The sequence below is a fragment of the Homalodisca vitripennis genome, chromosome X (assembly GCF_021130785.1).
Source record: "Homalodisca vitripennis isolate AUS2020 chromosome X, UT_GWSS_2.1, whole genome shotgun sequence".
Classification (NCBI taxonomy): domain Eukaryota; kingdom Metazoa; phylum Arthropoda; class Insecta; order Hemiptera; family Cicadellidae; genus Homalodisca; species Homalodisca vitripennis.
Genome location: NC_060215.1, coordinates 93159995 through 93180960, shown reverse-complemented (window position 1 = coordinate 93180960; position 20966 = coordinate 93159995). Strand labels below are relative to the sequence as shown.

The following is a 20966-nucleotide window of genomic DNA, read 5'->3' as shown; positions in this document are numbered from 1 at the left end:
ACTTTGAGAGCGCAAAAACCGGATTTTTGTAAAAATAAAAAATGCTGCAGCTTTACTTCTACGAAATGAATAGGCTTACACTTTTTTTCTGGGCTAATAACAAAATATAGATTTACAGAAACGGCTCTAGTTAGATGTTTCTAACCTAATTTTCAATACGTCAGTAAAGGAATTGTTAGAGAAATTTGAATACAAGTAATTTCAGTAACTTTTTAAGAGTACAATTTTACATTTAAACCAAAACATTGTACTTGATACTTTGAAAATTCTCAGTTATGATATTTTCAGTTAAAACTTGCAATTTATATAAAAAAAACATTTGGCGTTTTCGCCTATTCAACTACAAAATGCTTGATACTTTTAGATAAGTACAGATCACCCGACTTCCAACTAAACTAATTGCTCCCTGGAGAGGTTACGTCACGGAATGACTGGCCTTGCAACGCAACGAGAGGTCAAGGGTCATCACACTCATCACTACAACCCTGTCATCGTCAACGCTATTGTCATTAAGTTGTAATGATGTTTAGAAACCACGTTGTTAAATGGTCCGCGTAATGTAGTGCGAATAAGTCATGTAGCACTCTCAGATGTCATCACCGAATCTGTTGCAATCCCCAAATGTTCACGAATTATGAACTATACGGATAGTTTTCTGAACACTTAAATGAACAATTTCCATGTGAATAAATAAATGCAGAAAAAATTCCAAGGGGTGGATCCAAAAGTCGGACGGAAAAAGTATATGGTGCTTAAAGTATATATGTTTTGCAACAAACACAGGAACACATTAGACATATTCAGTTAATTGGATAAATAATGTAACTGAATGTTATACAACCATTTTTGTTAACAGTGATATGAGGTAGACAACATATTCGTCAATGTTGAAATTCTATTAATTCATACAAAATGCGCGTAATGCAGGATGTTGCATTATATTCGCAGTTCAAGAAATGGAGGCAATATATTGAGACACATATATTGAAATATATTGAGACAAGAAAAGATTGATCGACCACCCTCGTTTTTTCAGCTAGTACAAACTTTGAAGTGATAGATTTTCAAAATATAACTGTACAGTTCCAATTTTTACTAACATTTATCTTGTCTAAAACTGATACAAATGAAACTTATATTCACTCTCTACTAAATCAACCATACAATTGTAACTCTCATTGAAGTGTGACTTGAATTATACAACAATGAAGTGATCCATACTACTCCGATCTCATCTGTACTGAGTCTCACTACGTAAATTCAGATAAATGAAATTCAAAACAACCTATTTATAAAATAATAAAAAATGTATGTAAACAGTAGCGTAAATAAATACCGGCAGGTTATCAACCGCATGACTTGTTTTATAATATTGGTATTTTACATGAATAATAATGGTAATTTTACTAAACAACAGAAAATGTTTAAAATTAGTAAAGTATCTTTAACAAACTCGTAACCGTGCCAGCGAGATAATAAGCATATTCAACAATTAATGTTCTACGGGTAACTTTTTAAACCTACAAAACATGTAATAACAATAATTTAACCATGATTATAATTTAACGGATTCAACAATTGTGTATTTATTCAACCTTACTCCTACACAAACGTAAAACAGTAGACAATAGAGTAAAAAGAACTATACGGAGGTAAAAGCACTCAAGTAAAGTATTGAGTGGGAGAGGAAGTGCGTAATTAGCGTGGGCGGATAATCGCTCCGAACCGAACCGAAGCCAAGTCGAGCGTGTCGAGGGTCGGACGTGGTCAAAGCACTCATCCGTCTGTGATAATGCAATCGATACATCTTGTTTGGAACCCTTTCAGTACAATGAAAGCTCAGGGCGTTAAAATCTACATCTGTCCACTTGTATAACCCTGCACAAACAACAATCTAGAAAGGTAGCCAAGGGGACAAAAACATATATACTTTTAAATACAAATCTAATATTGTGTGTGTGTGTGTTTTTTACCCAATCACGTAAAAACTACTGAGCCGATTCTGATGAAATTTTACACGGCCATTCTTAGGGTCACTGTTTAACAAATAGGCCTATTCTTATTTCAAAAATCCCTTATAGCTATGCCCCACTGGTCACTAAACTTGCGAAAAATCTCATCTTGGTGTCTAAAGTAGCATTACAGCAAATACATATCATTAATTGAAAGGGCCTGTTAAATGTTATCAACTGTCCTGTGTAAACATGGTTTTATGACAGCGCAACCAAAGTTTTAATTAATTTAAACAATATTTTTCAATTTCTTTGCATTTATAATCTTTAAAACATAGAGCAGATTTAATAGTAACAACACTTCTTATCCTAACCTCTTCTGTAACCACTGTTGAGCATAGAGTAAGAAAATATTCAGATAAGAAAATTAAAGTTTTTTTCATATTTTACATTTCAGCAAATATTAAGTATGAAGTTCTTGTGCTCCTTATGCCTGAGAGTTCTGCCTCTCTTTTAAGTGTGGTGGGGCCAATCCTCCTTTCTTCTGAAGGTTTAATGGCCTTCCAACAGTTCAAAGATGATCTAGTCAATTCCATGTTTTCAACTATTGATGACAGTATTCCATCCTCAGTAGAGACCGATGTCTCTGAGTTTACGATTTCTGCTATACTATCTCAAGAAGGACGTCCTCTAGCTTACTTTTCCCGAACTCTGTCGCCTACAGAGCAAAGAAACTGTAACATTACAAAAGGATGCTCATGTTGTAGTAGAAGCTTTAAGGAAACGACCCCTTTATTGATCCCTCGGCATTCTCTTTTGGTTACTGACTGACCAAAAGAGCATTTCATTCATGTTTGACAATCACCGTACTACTAAAATAAAAAATGAAAAAATAATTATATGGCATGTGGAATTAGCTCCCTACTAGTATGATATTGTATATAGGACTGAAAAGCAAAACCTAGCTGAAGATGCATTATCACGAGCATGTGCCTCTACTCAAAACCAAAACCTCCTGGTTAGCATGTAAGTTTGCGTCATCCAGGCGTTACGAGGATGTTTTAATATGTACAGGCCAAGAACTTATCTTTCACTCTTGAGAAAGTGAAATCTATGACTCATCTTGCAGCGTATGTGGAAAAATAAAACCTTGGTTTTACAAAAATGAAAATCTACATTTAATAAAGGCAGCCTTACCTTGGTAGCGACTCAATATTGATTTAAAAGACCTCTTCTTTCTACGAAAAATAACCGTTATGTACTAAACATTGTGGAGGAGTACTCGAGGTCTCTTCCTTTGTTCAGATATTTCTTCATCGACAGTAAGAAGACATCTATGTAATATATATTTTCTTTATTTTAACTTCCTGCCTATTTTTCATTCCGATCAGAACTGCATCTATGTCAGATAATCTAAAGACTTTCTTTTATTTAAAGGCATACAATTAATCTTGCTCTGAACTGAAGAGGGTTAGAAGCTAACAACTGGGAGATTGTGCTATGTGATACTTTGAATAGAGTAAGAACTCTGCTTTGTGCCGCTACCAATTTTATTCCTCATAAACGGATGTTTCTTCATTCCCGAAAACCAACTAATGGTATCTCGCTTCCTGCTTGATTACTTAACCCTGGGCCTGTACTACTCAAGGAGCAAAATCGAAGCAAATAATTATGACCCATTAGTTGAGGAGGTAGATCATATAGAAGCTAACTCGGTGTATGCACATGTTAGACTTCCAGATAGTCGTGAGACCACTGCTTCTTCTAAACTATTGGCACTTTTAGGTGAACCTGTTGAAACCTGAGATCCATCCTGTTCATATGAGATCCATCACTCCCTTATTCAGATATCAATTGAACCTTTGACAAGGGAATACAATTGTCAACCTGGCCTGCTTACTAACAGGAGATAGGTGAGACCTCAATTCAAACCTCCGACTTCGGTCGAGACTTTGGAGCCAACTGGATCTAATTCTGATGGATTGAGAAGAACCACTTCTTTAATTACTTGGCTGACTACTTTCTAGAGTAAAGGGGAAGAATGTAATGTACTAGAAACATATTCGTCACGTTGTTGTTTTTGTTTACATAGTTATAATTTTATTCTTTATAAATGTAATCATTAACCTGGTTGTGTTCTTGTTATATTCTTATTCTAGCTAAAGGTTATTTATTACTGAATTTCATTACAAAGTGCTTGGTCAGTACTGTAATGCAGATATCAAAGCCAAAGTTACTATCACACTTGTTCTCTTTTTTGTCTTTTGGGAGAAGTAGGCTTTTCAGATATGTGTATGTATATTTTCTTGATCGCGAAAACAAGGCAAAATCAACTATAACACAAAAATGCCAAGACCGGAGTAAATTAAAATGGCCTTAAATATACGCTTAAAATTTGCGTCGCAAACTTAATTCACTCAAAACAGAAATGCCACACACGTGAAAAGCCTACATAATTGAAGGTACGGGAAACTGCTAGTTTTATATAAAAAAAACCATCGTCAATTTTCTTTAAGAAAGAATAAAATATTATTTTTTCAAGCATTGAAAACATATATGTAGTACTTCTGGGAATATAAATGCATCACCATATATTTAAAGTCCATTTAGAAAATTAACATACCCTCAAAACGTTTCCTGTCTACGCTACTGCACCAACTGTACGCTTTCCAGTAAGACACGAAGACCAATAGATCTATGCCATGATAATAAAGTAACACCGATGTCCACTTCATATTTCTGTTAAATTACTAAACTTATAAAATAAGAAATAAACTGTAATCTGCCATAACATTGAATTGTATTTTCAGAACCACATTTTTAAAACATAAACAAAAAAACATCTGATGGATTAATTATAAAAGGCAAAATTAAATCAATCATATGTATCAATTCTCCCCCCCTAAACTTCACATTTCAATAGCTGGTCAACATGCCTCCTCCAAACACTTCCATCGTCCATTTTAACTTTGTACAGTAACGAACTTTCTTTTTCCATAATTGTTCCAAAACTCCACTTGTATCTTGAGTTGGTGTAATCTCGAGCCTGTACTCTGTCTCCCACCTGAACAAGTTGTGATTTAATTCAATGTGTTCAGTACGTGTTCGGCTAACAGTCATACTTTCTGCTTTGGCAAGCTCTATAGCCGAAGCTATGTTCACAATGTCCTGATAGGTGTGTTTTCTCGCGGTCTTGGAGTAATTTAGTCCGAATATCTATGTCTTTCAATCCACGAATAAACTGTAACTTGAGAAATAAGTCTGCAACTGATTTACCGCAACCACAATTGAAGTTACAGTTAATTGTCATCTTCTTGAGAGCCACCGAGAACTCACTAACTGATTCATGTTCTTGTTGAGTCCGTGAAATAAATTTATGCTGCAAGGCCCACTGGCTTGGTTGCGGGTCGATAAAATCCTTAAGAAGCTGTACTAACTCGTCGTAATCTTTATCTAACGGGTCGTTGGGAGCACAAATATCGTACAGTTGTTGGTGCAGTTGGGGAGTGAGAGCATGTAGCAATGTGTAAACTTTAGTTTTATCATCAGCTCTTTGATTCTTTAGTTGTAAAAACACTTCTAATCTTCTCACAAAATTTGAAATGGTTTCATCAGGGTGGTAGGGATTGAAATTTATATTCCCTGAAGTGTAGTTTGAAACCGTACAAACAGCTTCACTTGGAGATGAAGTAGATGTAATATTTGTGTCTTTGAGATTGTGTACCATTTCTTGTAATTTTTTTGTAAGGTTTAAATACTCATCCTCCACATTACATCTGTATTCTATTTCGTGTTCTAAATAGTTTTCATCTGTCAAACAATCAATGCCATTCTGAACCTGCTTGTAACGTTCCCAGTATTCAGTCACAGCCTTGATTTTTATATTTAGTTCGGTTAATGTAGGGTTACCTTCAGCAAGTCTTTTGCCCTTTGAAAATTGGCCCTTAATAATAGATCGAGCTTTTTTTAGTTTTTGTAACTCTTCTTCTTCTTTAGTCATTTCTCCTTCTTTTTACCTCGTCGCCACTGTTAAATTACTAAACTTATAAAATAAGAAATAAACTGTAATCTGCCATAACATTGAATTGTATTTTCAGAACCACATTTTTAAAACATAAACAAAAAAACATCTGATGGATTAATTATAAAAGGCAAAATTAAATCAATCATATGTATCAATTTCCAACACTAAAATCACTCTTACGCACGAAATACGTTATATACAATAAACTACGGGCATGAACACGCGTCCATGCAGTCAATATCTAATCAACAAGATTGATCAATACGTACACAAACAAAAATCAGTGTGTGTGTATATACGTGTTCAAACATTCATCGTTGAGCAGATATGTGTATTAAATGATGAATTTAGAGGTGACTTACTAATTCGTCAAGATGAGCTTTGCGCTACTTTTAACGCAGCTATCTTTTAACTCTCGCCTGTTATATTTGTTAAAATTGGCCAAAGGCCTGTTTAAATTTTTCATACACATTTTAATTTTATCTCGTTTGAAATTACATCCTGGAGGTCCAAAAGACTCGGAATGCTCAAATATATTCCTAATTTGAGAGAATACGACACCAACCGATGTATCAGTTCCACTAAGACTAAAAGTATTCGACGATTTTATTAATGAAGTGTTAAATTAGAAACTGTGCTTATACCGGTATACCCCTGTATTCCTATAAATAGGAATAAGTTTGAGATAATTTATGTTTTGGATGTCGAAAGTAAAGGTCAATCATTTGAAGTTTGTCGATCTGAGCTATGTTTTGCTATTGAATCTAAAAGCTAAAGTCAGTCAATAATATATGTTAGTATTAATAAGCCAAATAAATCTAAGTATAAAATGTGAGTTTACATTCCGACTCTACTCAAAGTCTTAGCTGCATTTGCTCAGTGACATCAGCTTCCTGAACTGAAGCAAGCAAAAGTAACTTCTAAATTTCATGTTATCGGTCATATCATAAACTTACCTCATGTGTCAAGTTCTGGATGGGTACCTAGATGGCTACATTTTAGCCATGGCTGGAGTAATCTGCATTGATGACGCCCTTGGCACTGCAGATCTTGTACCGTAGGTTAAGAGATTGTTCGAAGTTTCTACGAAAGCCCAACTTTCTACTGAGTATACTGCTAAGACACGGTATAAGATCTTTAATTGGTAATATTACTTAGATAGACTATTAAAAAACCATGACATTATAGTTTTGTAACTCTCTGTAGTTTGACACATACAAACGGGCACCACTTAAAGATCACGGGTGAGAAAATTATTACTTTTAAGGTTTATGATGCAATATTTTTGCAATAAGTCTTTAGCGCATCGTTAAATAAATCAAAATAGGAAAGGGCATGCCATGATAAGCAGTTTAAATATAGACCAGGGTCTGTGAATATGATTCGTATTCGTGAATTCATTAAATAGAGCCAAATAGTTCCCGGTGCGATCTAGTTACTTCAAGTCTTCATCATCAAACCAATGGTTGCTTAACACAAAAGAACAGAGTATGGATGTTAGAAAAAGAGTAATTGTTCGGAAAATTCCGCTTATTTGTAGAAGAATGTTGATAACGAATCCTGAGAACCTGATAGACATTCTCCTGAACCCCGGTGGTACGTCCTCGATTAAGGTTTCATTTTACTAAAACATTGAGGACCTCCAAATACACGTTAAACGTTAAAGCCCAAATATATTGCGCCTATCTCACTCTTAACCAATTTTTCAGTTTTGAGTTTAATTTCAAGTCTCGAATAAGTCAGCTTTATTATTATATGTTTGACATAATAAACCAATTTCTGACTTTGATAGATGTAACTTTTTACTACATGTGACAACACACTGAGAATTTTATAACAATATGTACTCACTGATATGTACTTTATTTCGACTAAAAAGTCTTCGAATAATTGTATATTTTAAATTGAGGACGCGTTTCAAACAATTCGGATTTCCCCACAATATTTTTGGACGAGACGATTTTTTTCAGTACTACTAATAGACAACTTACCTTGTTAGACAGTAAACTTTCTATGTTGTTGGACAGTACAAGATTCAGTGTACCCCAGAACCTTATATGACATTTCGGCTGGTATGATTTGTTCCAATGTTTTAATACCATACTTAATCGCAGTTATGTAAATGCTCTAGATAAAAGAGAAACCTCGTAGATCAGAAGTATTCCTGACGTAAGACCTTCGATGAAAGTACAGTTTAGAAATGTCTCCAACAGGACTGCACCCCTCATCGTATGTTGGAAGTGAGACAATTTTGTTGAACACTATCAGCACTGATTGTTTTTACCGGTAAAGAAACTGCTAACTTAGCAGTCGAAATAGGACGTTGGTGAGTGAGACTCTTGCTCACTATTAAAACCAACCGGCCCATCACTCCTGAAGTGCTTTCCTCATTACTTCAAGAGGGTTGTCCTAAGTCCTCCGAGGACACCTGCTGCAATTTGTTCCATCGATCGTCCTGGTAACACCGATGCCGCTTTACCTTTCTTATGTCTTCGTGCTATTTTAAACATCCAAAGGGACTGATCCATGAATTAGCAGGTTCTTTTTAACTGAATTGGACTGTAAGTTATGGCTGAGTTAATTATTTAAGATTTTTTTTCACACAAAAATATTTATAAATTCAAGTTCTTAAACATGAGGTACAAATCGATTTTTCAACTATGAGTTTGATATTGCAATTTTAACGATTGAATAGGCTACTCTAATAAAACTGGCGATGTTCAAATTTTAAACTATTTTTTAATTTTCGTGTAGTATAATCACGTTATTAGCTCTCAAGTTAGAAAACATTTGTCAATTTTAAGACTTTAGACACACTGAATGCCATCCACCACAATAGCGCAACATTAACTACATAACTTTTTACTTTTAATTCCTTACTGTCAATATTTCACTGGAATTTGTTTCTATAAATGACAAAACATTTGGTCCAAACAAATTTATGTAGCATTATTAACGCATGTCGTACAATTTTTATAACTGTTAAATTTATGCAATAAGGTATTATTGAATTGGATTATTAAAATTCCACTTTCTAGCGAGATCGAATTTCGGACGTCCGATTATATATGGCTTAAGAACGGCTTAGCGGTGCTTAGCTTGAGACTTCAAAGTTACCTTGAGGCTCATAAAACAGCCATATAGTTACCAGGGAAACTGATGTATTAAATGGTGCACGGAGGCTGGCTTGCAAAATGTTGTTGCCCACGAAGTCAGTAAGTTTTAAACGCTGCAATATAGCTATCGATACTTAGTTGCCTTCAAGCCGATTATACGGTTATTCCTCAGACTTTATGATTGAAACACTAAAATTGCAAATAAATTTAAAAAAATTACGTACAAGAGAGATTTTTAAATGCTAAATTAACTTGTAAAATTTACTCATAATTAGACATGTTTGTTCCCTCCAATATAGTTTGAATTTGCTGTATTTCATGAAAGTGTTGGACGAATAGAACATTTTTTGGCAGTTTTAGTATTGGACGAAACCCCAATTTTATGGTAAAAAGTAGAGACTAGAACATTTAAAAAGCAAAAAAAATATTCTTTCTATAAAATACGTTAGAATGTATAAACTCAAAAACAAACAGTCAACTCTTTGTTTTTTGCATATAAAAAAGCAATCTTTGAAGATATTTTAGGTCAATAGTTCAAAATTTTTGAAATATTGATATTTGCTAGAAGAAGAAACTCCGACCAAAATGTTCGGTTGTACTCCTCCACTAGAAAGAGCATATAAAACAAGGATTTTGATGCATATGACGTGTTTTATGTTTCCAAGTTGTTTTACATCAAAGTTAAAATTGGATATGTTAAAAAATTGGTAAATCATGTTTAACAAATTAACTAAAATAATGGTGATCAATTGCTTACCTCTAAAAATTAAAAATATAGGATAAACACTGAAAACTCTCAAGAAAGAGTTTTCCGCGATATATGACAACAACTGAGTCTCAGTGAATCCCATTGTAAAATAAATTTTCAAAAACCCTAAGAAAAACACGTCACTTATCTTTGTATATGTTTTCCAAATAAAAAAATATAATTAAATATTCCAGATTAAATGAATCAAGAACACATATTCAAGATTACTTTCCCAGTGAAAAATATGTAAAAGTAGATTTACATTTTGCAGGGCCATTTTTTATAAAATTAAGTGAACAGATTTTCTTTGCGATTTTCAAAAATTGAACACGTTACGTGGAAATCAACTGGGTCCTCTTTTAGATAAATAGGTAGTACAGCTTCCTCTTGAGGGACAGTCAATCTTGTATTTTTTCGTAAAAATTGTTATAAAGATAAAAACAGCACCAATTTTTGAGATTTTGAATTCTTTTAAATCAGATCTGTTGTAACACTGATTTAAAAACATCGGCATTTAAAACACCGATTTAAAAAAGATAAAGACACTGTGTTTCCACCAAAATGATTTACAGGTTTATAAACCAGCTTAGAATTTGAAATTTCCAAGTCGGAGGGTGCCCCACCCCCTTTTCGTTTGGTAACATACGTACAGAACATAAATGACGTAGTAAAATTAGGATGACAAACAGTATACTGATCAATATTACAAGCTGATGGCGGGGACATAACAACGGCTATAAATCTATGAGTGTGGGACCACTCGAGGCTGTCACTGTCGAGAAGTCAGTAAATCGTTAATGACTATGGCTCTGAAGCCGTGATGACTGCTGGCAAATCCCACCAGCCTGCCAGTCAGCGCAGTCAATAATTCTCGTTGTGATACTCATACAAATCGTTACGTAACATCGGGCAAACTTTCCCTCGTTAGTACGAATCTACGCATGTACGTACGCCCGTGTCGTTTCTTTGCTTACTTAGAAATTTTCCTCTTGTATTATTATAACGCCATGAGTTTTATGTTAAACACATGTTTTTTGGTTAGTAACTAATTTTATTAAATGAGCTGAAAGTACGATATTTCAGTGGGGAAAGTGGAGATACTAAGATAATTAATTATTTAATCGTGTTTTTATTTGTCTTTGAATAGTATATAGGGTTTAATATACTAACTCCTCTTTAATAAAGGAATATATATATATATATATATATATATATATATATACATATATATATATACATATATATATACATATATATACATATACATATATATACATATACATATATATATATATATATATATATATAAACTAGCTAATATACAAGTTTTAGATCTTATTTTTTTAAATACAGAAAACCAACATAAAATTCTATTAAATTACTAAAATCTAAAAATCGTGCGATAGCAGACAGGAAAATATGAAAATTCTCTCAGAGCGTTGTACATTAATTTGGGAATACCTCAATTTACCACCCAAATATTTAATAAGTTAACACGAATATTTCAAGACAGAGAAATGGCAGAATACGTAACACGTGATCTGGAAATTTGGTCGAGAAAATACGGAACTAATATGTGGGACTGGTCGACTCGGAAACCAGTAGCACAACATCTACTGCACCCTACGTCTGCCGACTGCCGATTACCGAACCATGTATCTGATTACCAGTCCTGCTGGATGTGTTCCTGCTGTAGACGTGCAGAGCGGTGTTGCAGCGGAGCTACATTGAACTCTGGGCGTGCAAGCGTGCTCGCGCACACGTAGCCACGACAAAAGGCGTACGCTCATCTGTACAGGCATCGGTGATATCTGTGCAGAAACGTTAAACTATGTCTTTCAATAAGGTCTATGGCCATAATAAAGTCGTGTCCCTTCCCCTCACATATGCCGTTTGCCTTTTTGTACTTTTCAAAAACATGAGTTGACATTTTTTTGGTGAGTCTAAAAACTGCCCTCATTTCCAAAAATGAGATGAGAATGAGGAGCGATGAATCATATCAAATAAATTATATTTCATTACAAAAAACCAACAAGATAAATTTTATTATCGACCGAACTACCTTATGTGGGATCTGCTCTTATTCTTTGCAACATAAATATATGATCCCCTATATGTTTTGAGTTGGAGATTAACTCAAATAGTCTTAGTAGAATTGTTTATCATGAACGCCTCAATGGAATGTCTTGTTAAGATAAATAAAAATAAAACTGTTCAAGGCAGCTGAATAACCCGCCAAAAATTACAGAAATTTTGCTTTTCATATCGTAAGCAATAAGCTGAATTAAAATGCCGCTACTTAGGTAAGGTTAGAAATTGACTTCTTGTAATAGTTGGATTATCATAACAATGCACAAGTTTTGAGTTATTCCCCACCACTAGCTTTATTTTGGGAGAGTACAATAGGGTGGTCGTCAATATTTGTTTGCTTTCATAATAAACTACCAACCCTGTGTTCATAAAAACCTACATATTGTTAGTTTTTATTCCCAGATTTAATTTGAATTCTTTTCTCCTATACAATTTTAACCAACCTCCATAATTTTAGGGGAAGGTAAGTTTGGAATAAAATAAAATGTAACAGCTGGGGTTGTTGGCCAAATAACGAGTTATAATCAAATGTATAAGGCCACACTATTTTCATATAAGATAAAAATGTTAAATATTATTTATTTTACCAAGAGACTTATGCGAGTGATTCTTTAACCTGTGATTAGTTGTGAATAAATGCTCGATATGTCATGTTCCTCCTCACAACGGCAAGCGTGTCGTCAGTCAATTATCTCACAACTCATTACGTACAGTCTCCTCCTCTACTTGTTAAGGGAAGGGGAACGGGGCACTCACACAAAGAGCTACCATCAACGTAAAACCATAAATAATGGGAAATTAATTTTAATGCCCCTCTATGGAAGCAATTTCACCTACGATGAATATTAGAAACAGCAACTAACGGGATTACATATAGAACATGTATTTTCTCCCCTTACCCAGATAATCATTATTGTTTCGTAATTATCACACAAATATTGTTAAGGTAAAAAACAAAATATATTTAAAAAAATGTGGATTCAATTAAAGTAGTACGAAACGCCAGTTTACTTTCCTGAACTAATGAATACTAAAGTTTGATACTGAAACTAATCAGTATGCATATTACCACTACGGTTATGCAACTCACTACGGCGAAACTCAGAGACCGAGTAACAACACGTTTTCAATACTTTTTATATATAAAGTTTTATTTATTTAATTTTAAAATTGTTGGGAAGTAAAATACTTAGGTATAATAAACGGTAGGGCCATCACTTTCTAATACCACCATCAAACAGTTTTACAATAAACAGTAATAGTTAAACAGTTTTTTAATAGCAAAGGGTGTTAATTTTTCTACCTAAACGATGCTGTGATTTCTATATGTATAAACATAGCAATATCCACCTTCAGGGCAGATCTATTTTCACAGCTTTCTATACCAACTTAATCGTGCACAGTGCCGTTGGCGAATTCCAGCCTAATTTACAAATACACCAATCTCCCATATCAAATCAGCGCCACGTTTAGCGCACTGTTGGAAAATATATATATAATAATAATGTGACAATATATAAAAATGTGTTTGTTTCACGATTAAAAACGTAAGTATTATAATATGGCACTCAAAAGGTGAATTATTACAACTATCTGTACTTTATTTGATACTTGTCAAAGGGTTTCCTGACACATCTTTATTTCATGTATAAAATGAAAAATGTCTTTATTTATTTGAGGCGGAATTTGGGATTTTTATCCATCTCTAGCACTCAACCTCAAATAATAGGGCTACTATGGGTATTAGAGGTAATACATAAAACATATGGTTATTTTTTAGAAATTCAAGTATTATTCAAATCGTTAATGAGAAAGGAAGACACACTATAACATTATAATGGTTGTCGCTAAATCCCCGCTTTAAGTTAAAGACATTAACATCCAATAGAAAGAAAGTAATGTAGAGCCGTAATTTCTAAAACTATAAAAATAGTAGAATCCATCTAGAGGATAGATCTATTATCACAGCTTTCTATATCGACGTATTCGTACGTAGAACTGCTGGTGAAATTCCGGCCTAATTTAGAAATACACCAATTCCCCATTCAGAATCAAAATATTCCGCCACTTCTAGGTGTGTTGGACAAGATGCTATTCATAACATCTTTTGTCTAAAATTGTAAAGAAGTTATCACCCACAGTGGTAACAAGTACGTCAACCCACCGATTCATTGTATAAGAGTTGTCTTTACATTTTGTCAAGCTGGGAAAAGAACAAAGTATATGTTGCAATTTCAATGTAAAATAGAAAAAGTCACAAATTAACTCTACAGGAACTGAAATAATTAATCATATGCGTAAATTCATTTACCTAAACTGTTATAATGCATAATCATTGTAATGCTGCATCTGAAAAAGTTGCCTAAAATGTTTATCCACATTAGCTTAAAGTTACTACAACATGCCTAACAGACATTTTCAAATTTCGAATAGTTGAGAGGTACTTTATTTTTTAAGAGGGAATCTCGCCCCTGCAGCTTTCTCCTTCGTGTTCTTATTATGTGGGTAGATATACATGTTACTCGTTCTTCAAATGTTGTTAAAGATAAAAATTATCATTTGATTTAATGGAATAAACTTAAAAAACCAAATAAAAAATGCTGAAACTTTGAAACTTAAAAAACCGCAGGTAAACACTATTTTAATGCACTGTTTAAAATTCTGTGTTTATAAAGATAAGTACGAAAAGTGAAGAATACCTTACATTTGTTTCTATATCTCATGCGAAATAAGAGACTGAGTAGGGAAGAACGAATGTTGATTTTAAAGTAATATTGCAACCCGAATTAACATTAAACGATAGTAGGAAGGCTGGCATTGCCGAGTCTTATATCCAATAAAGCTGGTGGCGATTCCCCGTTTCGTGGGAAGACGGTGTCAAGATCTGTCTTGCTTACCAACAATCATAACGGCAGTTGTATTAATAGAACACTGGCCAGGAATAGTCGTTGCAATGACTTGGAGCTTACAAAATAATGGTAAGTAACTTGGTTATGTTTAATTTTTCTACCAATAGTTACAGTAATTTACACCTGCTTTCTTCCTCGGTAAATTACCCACCATAATAAAAAAACTTTCAAAATAAAAAGAATCGACTATTAAACTTGAAAAATATCTGTTACGATTGTATGCATAGTTTTGGATCATTGGTTGACAAATACACTAAGTATATGTTTCTACAACATTTTCCAATATCTGTATCACAAGTTTTTCCACATTCAGAACAGTGTGTGAGTGTATGAAAGAGACGATTGCGTCTGTAGTGACAAACTTGTCACTTTTTGGCCAACGGATATTCTGAGGAAGTAAGCGGATCTTGAACGGAATCGTGAAACTGGTTTACTTTCTAATAACGTTAAATGGAACTTATGTAAGTGAGCCAAGTTGTGGAGCGACTGGAGAGTTAACATAGGGACATGGGTCGAACTGGGATTTAGTCACAGTACTAAAAACCGAGGAAATAATAATACTAATTGGTCACTGCTCTCACAAAATTATGTATAAAGTCTAAACTATTATTTTTATAACAAAGCTGAAACGTTTTCAATGTAGAGATCGGTCACAAAAAAAACCGTCTACTTTAGATTTCACTTATTATTTATAATTACCAATATCCACAGACAAAATACATACAGGATTTCTCAAGGTAAATAAAACACAAAATATATTGTTGATAACAAACCCGAATAAATATCACGCGTCTGTTTTTATCTTTTTTATTAACTCTGCTAAATTTTAAAATAACACAATCCAAAACGAATAAACATTAATGGTTGTGCTCACTAACATTTTAACATTTTCTATTTGAATCATTGAGTATACTCTTTGTTGTATAATTTGTGTATAGTTTATTACATTATATAAAAAAAAAGAAAACAGTATATTGAACATAAATTCATGTAGAATAATTATACCCATTTATTGGAAATATCAAATGTATTTCAATTACGATAGTTAAGGAATAATTTCTTCCAGTTATGTACCAAATTCATATACATACGTGCTGATTGTTTATGATCTCCTACACTGAATTCATGTACAGTAAATAATTTTCAAGTAAGTCACAAAGACAGTAGCTAAGAACTGTTAAACGCGATTTTAATTACCACAGCTTACTAACAATGTATATTTAGCACATTCAAAGTGATATAAAAGGAATTAATTTTTTACAGCTCTCGACAGTTTGCACGACCAGATATGTGTTGTGTACTTATTAAAGACAGCAAGATAAGTGTTCATCTATTGTGTTACTGCTAAGCCAACAAAATGTTATTTTGCATAGAATACATTTTTATATTTGTTTAAATGCGATTGATTATCTATATTTAAGCAATTCATTGTCAGAGAAATTACTTTTGTGATTGTTTCTCTTAAGCCCTTTAATATTCAAAGGTTGGTTCGAGTTGGTAATGAAAAGTAGACAGTACCGTTAACATATTACTGCGGCAATGATAGTAACGTAACCTGCGCCATCCATCACTAATCCAGATCGGAGACCGTAAACCTCGGTATCAGATCTGTGACAGATTGTTTTTGTTACTCTCCAGTTAAAGAAGGTTTGGCTAACACTTCTGGAGAGTATGGACGTGGTCCACGGTGTGCCTGTGATAGCGGTCATTGTCAGAAACCTTGACTGTACAGGAGTGGCTCTCATGTATTCCTCTTTACATGATGGCTAGCGTTAGAGGAGCGCTTGGCTAACACTTCTGGAGAGTATGGGCGTGGTCCACGGTTTGCCTGTGTTAGCGGTCTCTATAAGCAACCTTGACTGCACACGGATGGTTCACGTGTAGCCGTCTTCAATTCTCGTACAGTGTAAGAGGAGAGCTTGGCTAATACTCCCGGAGAGTCTGGGCGCGACTCATGGTGTGCCAGTGATTGCGTTTACTATCAGCGGCCTTGACTGTACACTGACAGTTTTGCGGCGGAGCAGGGCACGGTGATCACAGAGGGCCCAACGCTTGCAATGCGCGCGGAGGGGCAAGAGATGCGCCGTAAGGACAGGTGTCCATGCGGCGAAAGTAGAGGGGGGGACTTTCACTCGCCACCTCTACCCCGTACTGGCCCCGGGCCTGTCCAATGCAGTTCTGTGGGTATCGTCGACCACTGCTGGATATACTCCCAAAGGTAACTTACTGACTAAACCATTAATTGTTTACGAACTAAATTTACATTGTTACACATTATAAACATTTTCATCGAAATTTTCAAAGAAATCCAAAAAGAACTTTTGGGTTATTAAAAAAATAATTACATGTCTTCTTATCACTATTACAGATAACGTACAAAGGTTGAAAAATATGACAAATACTAAAATTAATAAAGATGTATACTTTCTATTTTACAAGGTGTAGTTTAACTCCAAATTTGTAATCATTATCATAGTTCACCTTAAAAGGAAAAAATACTTTAAACGATAGGGATTTTGTAAACATAAGAACCTAATATTATCATATAATTTGCACACTGAAAAACGAGATTGTTATCTTTGATATAGAACTTAAGAACACGCTTAATAAATACATTAAACTATTTCTCAAAATCCTGTGTATTGGTAGAACAAATCATCATAAGAATATGTCATAGTTAGTATTTGATTGAGGTAAAATTCAGATACTGAGATAATATTTTAATTAAAAGCAGTAAATAGAGATGAATAATTAGTACCTAATCCAAAACAATTGCTCTAATACAGTTGTGTTTAATCACTACAGTTGTAATTTTACACTCAGGTTCTGTAGTGTAAAAGATCTTCCCTAAATTGTCTTGTTTGGATTTAACTTGGATATTTTAATTTATTTAGCGGGTTGTAAGTTACTCAGATTACTGGATGAATAACATATAAGAAGGGGCTCCATTTAGCAAGAATATTATACGTGGTAATGTGCGATACTTTATGTTCTATCGAGGACGTAGTACAGTCAGTAAACCTAACGTTACAGGATTGTGAGCAGGAGAAACAAATAGAACGTGACATTGTGAAACTTTACATACACACAGTCTTTGTTTTGTGATACAATATTCAGTTACTACAACCGAGCTCTCTAATTTCTCAACATAAACAGAAGCGATCACTTTGAGATTAATTGTCAAATAGTATGTATTACCATAACATTTTTTAAGTGTTGTCAAAAATCTACATTTCCATTTTCATTAGTGCACGATTACGTCACATATCTTAAAATTAAATACCTTTCAATTTAATGAGGAAACCGAGAAAGATTTGACATTTTTCATTTGCACCAGAATTTTTTATCATTGCGATTTAATTCACAGGAAAATTATAGCAGAACTTCTGGTTTTGTTCCAGTAGTATATGCATTTTTTAATCTGCATGTCGTTATCTCTAAAAAGAAGGAACTTTTGCTGAGGTATGTGATATTGTCATGTTTTGTTATTTAGAATAGTCTGAACTTAGCTGAACTATCACGCCTTGAAGTATTTGCGCCTATTCCGAATTTCGGTACGACCTTTCGCTCCTTAAGATTGATTCTCTTAATTTCATCAATGGTGGCCAAATATCGTCGCTTCTTGGTTCTCTTCAAAGGAGAATAGCGAGAAGTTGCAGTAGACCATGCCTGAGGCAGCATAACAGTATTGTTGGTTATTACTAGTTGTGCGAGCGGAAATGCCATCGTGATTCAGTTTCCAAGAGTGGTTTTGCCACACTTCTGGTCCTCTTTGTCGGGATACTTCATGCAAATGGCGCATCATTTCTAGGTAGTATACCTCAGTAACCATACCCCTCTATGGCAAGAACTCATGATGCACTATGTCCATGAAATCGGAAAAAAGTCAGAAAAGCCTTCACAACGTGCCTTCCGGCAGTCTCCATGTTTGGATCTTTGTGGCGAAAAAATACAAAAAGGGTGTTTCATTACCTTAAATGATCTTTATTGAGTTCTTTAACGTCTCTGAACCCATTAAGCAATTCCTGGGCAATGCCTAAGGGATTATTTTCAAAATTCAGCAATTTCGGGAAAAAAGCCATCCATGCTGCTGCATTTTTTCTACTCACAACATCGGACAAAACCTTTGTTGCATGACCCAACGGATATATTGGCCTCAGTACTTCTTTCATGGTGATTCGGTGTCCTTCGAGAATCGTTCTCTTCACTTGTTCAACCTTATCGTCTTTTATGTATGTGCTGGTGCTGTTAAGGGCGGTTAACATCTGTCAACATTATCACGGTTCTCTTCGAGCTTCTATACAACTCGCAAACTCCTGTATTACTCATAGTAGGTTCGTCAAAGTCATTGCTAAAATCTTGAATGTTGTATTGCTTTTCACAGAAAATCTAGTGAAAATTTTATAATTTATCTTTTCTTGAATTAACAAATCGCCAATTACCCACTGAATAGACTATGTGCCGACCGGGAGGACCGATGACCGAACGGTCTAAGACGTTGAACCTTGGATCTCAATTAGAGATAGCGCAGATTCAAATCCTGTTTGTGACCTTACGCTTTTTACCACTGCCATCGACCTTGTACTGTATCGAATCTCCCATTTATTCTGTTTGATATGATCCTTGCACAGGCCAGTGGCGCATGAGGACGGGTAGAATAAATCTTAAAAAGAGGATAGATCTTTGAATAACAAAGAATGTATTACCCATTCGTCTGTTGCCAAAGAAATAAACATTAGAAACAGCTGCGAATCTCTTATGCAAACGTCAGGATATGTACCATCAAAATAAAATTATTCACAGTTGAATTTCCAAATAACCCTATAAAAATATTGTCAAAATATTTTTTTCGATATTTCTTGCTCAGACCTTATACTACTATTTCAGCGACTACTAATAATAATGTGTTTTTTGGTTTGGAATATTATTGCAATTATTTTGATTACTAGATTGTATTGTCAAGCATGTAAATTTGTTATAAAAAGGTTTTGATAATTGTAGGAAACGTGTACTATGTATTATGAATGTGTAATGTATATAAATGTGTCTCGACAATATAGGTACAATATATCACAAACAGTTGTCTAATGATTAATTAAACAATTAAACATAGGCACATTTGATTAAATAAATGGTCATTAAAGTACTAGGAGTAATCAACCATTACCCATTTGTTATTTTAATTTGGTGCACTTATATCACAGTAATTAGTTATATACTATACCCTTTGTTCAATCATATCCATCCATTATGGATTAATTTATTGCAAAGTGTAGTCATTGCTACATAATTATATTATTGTTACCCTTGCTATTATACTTATTTATACAGAACATATTAATAGTAAATGCTTAATTTCCATATGTCTAAACCGATACATTATTTCTTACTATCTATCTAATTGGATTACTCTCAAAATGTTATTACGTTTGGCATTATTATTTTTTTGTATTATATTTAACATTTGACTTAACAACTTGACATTAAGTTAATTTTGTTTTGTGTATAGATAAATGAATATAATAACTTATATTCACAAACGATTTAATTTTTCTCATGTGTTCAACAATGGGCTTTAACTAATAAATGAATCTAAATTTTGTGCAATCAAGGTTTTGTGTATTTCCACATTATGAGTAAAACTTTGTTTTTAAAGACAAATTTTTAAAACTAGCCCATGTACTTTCTACTAACTTAAGTCCATGTGTCAGGTTACGCAAACGTTTGACGTCGCAGTGAAAATTAAAAAATAAGTTTAGAAATTTCAACTGGTAATTAATCATTGTTTGGAATTTTAACGTTAGTTACGGCTGTCAATGTCAACTCAGTGACATTTTTAGCGAGTGTATACAAAATTGCACTACAATAAGAGTACATACACAGTTAAAAAGCCTGTGTAATAAATATTAGTTCATATTCTTAAGTATGTACTAAGAATATGTACTAAGCTTCTAATCTAAATCTATAGTGTATACGAACCTTCACTATTTCCAGATTTTTCTTCGCGTTGAACTTAAAAATCTTAATTCGAACTAGAATTTTTAGAGATAACAGGGTTTGCGCAATATCAGTGATAGGGCACAAATTATATAGTAATATATTCATTTATAAACAATACTTGTATCT

At 33.8% G+C, this 20966-nt stretch overlaps 2 protein-coding genes across 2 annotated transcripts in view; one reads left to right on the top strand and one right to left on the bottom strand.

Moving 5' to 3' along the window:
- The window catches only part of LOC124369504 (flotillin-2), a 428795-nt gene that overhangs the window by 132712 nt on the left and 275117 nt on the right, over nucleotides 1-20966 (bottom strand). The gene's annotated exons all lie outside the window — the stretch shown is intronic.
- Nucleotides 16896-20966, top strand: part of LOC124369499 (glucose dehydrogenase [FAD, quinone]) — a 29339-nt gene continuing 25268 nt past the window's right edge. Inside the window, exon 1 of the mRNA XM_046827514.1 lies at nucleotides 16896-17058. The gene's annotated coding sequence lies outside the window, so the exon portion shown is untranslated. The remainder of the gene's footprint in view (nucleotides 17059-20966) is intronic.